General features: G+C 31.5%; 1 long non-coding RNA gene across 1 annotated transcript; it reads right to left on the bottom strand.

Annotated features, from left to right (window-relative positions):
* Window positions 1-604: 604 nt before the first annotated feature.
* LOC133201518 (uncharacterized) lies at window positions 605-1475 on the bottom strand. Its single transcript, XR_009723100.1, has 3 exons — window positions 1346-1475; window positions 780-884; window positions 605-670 (listed from the first exon to the last, which is right to left on the bottom strand). It is a non-coding gene; the product is annotated as an uncharacterized LOC133201518 (long non-coding RNA).
* Between the last annotated feature and the right edge of the window lie 445 nt (window positions 1476-1920).

Here is a 1920-nt window from a genome sequence, read left to right as displayed (position 1 = left end):
TTAAAATTACCTAGGACATTTTCTTCTTTTGGCAACAATTTTTCACTTTCATCTTCAAAAAACAAAATAAAATTTCTTAATGTTCAAATTCCTTAACTGTTCGTTAAAAGATGTTTCATTTTTATACAAAGAAGAAGACACCATTTATGGCGCGTAGAGTTCATAATAACTTTTATTACATAAAAATGAACCAATAAGCTATACATGTACATAAATTAAGTAAACACTTTTGTATATATAGAGAGAACTGAAAAGACATACTTGGATTTTCAATTTCTTCTATTCTTTTCTGTCTTTGCTTTCTCTTCCTTACAAAATTTGCTATTATCAGAAGAACAATGATTAACACAACAGCAACAAGACTTCCAACGATTATCCCAATATGTGCAGAGTCATCCCCTGCGAAAGTGGTTGTCTGATTATTTATTGCTGTTGTGTTGGAAATTCCATTATTTGTTGTAATGTTGGGGAGAAATGATTCCGTTGTTTCTTCAGGAGATATATCCCATGTGCTATTCGTGAAAGAAACGTTATGTATACATTTGCATGTACTAACACATGCAGAATGTTCCCTAATTTGATCAATAAATATCAATCACTTACCTATTTGCACATGATGAATCAGCAAGATAGCAATGATGCCATGTACTAATCCTTTGGCAAGCAGGGTCTGATGTCAATCAATATGAATAAGATATCAATAACTCATATTATAATGATATTTCGAGAAGTTTAAGGATGTCAGTGTAAATAAAGATTTTAAAGGAAATTGTTCTTACATTTGTAGATTTCGTTACTGCGGAAGTCTACATCTGGACAGCCAGAAACAAATTTGGAACATTTGTGTGTAAAAAGGTTACCCTCTGCAGTTTCCAAGCAATTACCTTAAACGTATTAAAAGGAATTGATGGAGATTCCAAAGTTTCAATGTAATAAATAGAATAAACTCAAATCTTTTGTCCAAAACGATTTGAATAATTTGGGGGGGGGGGGGGGTGAAATTTGATTTATGTAGTTAAATTTATATTTCGCACCTTTCACTCTCATTGAAAGTGGGAAAATTTTAAACAGGACGAATTAGGAAAAAAAACAGCATTAGTTCTTTGACAATATTTTGTCTGGGTGATTTTAAAATGTAGTAAAATTATTTGGAAGTGTCAAATGTTGAAATAAAACAAGACAAAAATAGTATCTCATTAAAACAGCTCATGTGTCCTTGTCGTGTACATGTTAAACGCAGGAAGATATTTTCCTTTTATAGACTATACCTTCCGACAACTCATTAAAACTTAAGAATGCCTGTTAAAATGCAGACATAAATAGGTTCTCCCGAAATATCACTCACCTCTCTCTATTAACCCCATGATCCCATTGTGACAGAATTCTACAAGACCAGTCTTCTCTATGTTAGGAAGACATACATACTGATCATTGCCATACTTGTCCTGACCACAACCCAGTCTTGCACTAGCTTCAACTGTCTTGGTCAGGTTTTGGGGACAAGAGTCGACTGTCCTTTCCATAGTGTTATGATAATCAAGTGCTGGAAAAGAAAAGGAAATTAGATATAGTCTTTCAAATGGGAAGCATTTCATACTCTTAACCGACTCATCAACCTCGGCACAATTACCTATTCATATTTTATAATATTAAAGATATGTTTAAATAAATTTTATGATGTTTTGCTTTGAATACAATACAGAAAAATTATAATTTTTTTGTGTTTTTCCATTTCCATTTTATTACATTTTGCGTTGCCCTCAACGCAAAAATTAAATGACACAAAATGTAATAATCAAAATGTACATTATCACATTCTGCATTAATCTCGACACAAAATGTTATAATGCAAAATGTAAAAATCCTAAAAAAGTATATTATAACATTTTAAGGAATAAAGAAATATAGGTACCTCTTTTT

Source organism: Saccostrea echinata, unplaced genomic scaffold (assembly GCF_033153115.1).
Source record: "Saccostrea echinata isolate AGI-Se365-2 ecotype Australia unplaced genomic scaffold, CSIRO_AGI_Sech_v1 ptg000044l, whole genome shotgun sequence".
NCBI lineage: Eukaryota > Metazoa > Mollusca > Bivalvia > Ostreida > Ostreidae > Saccostrea > Saccostrea echinata.
Note: the sequence above shows the minus strand (reverse complement) of the source record. Positions and strands in the feature narration are given on the sequence as shown.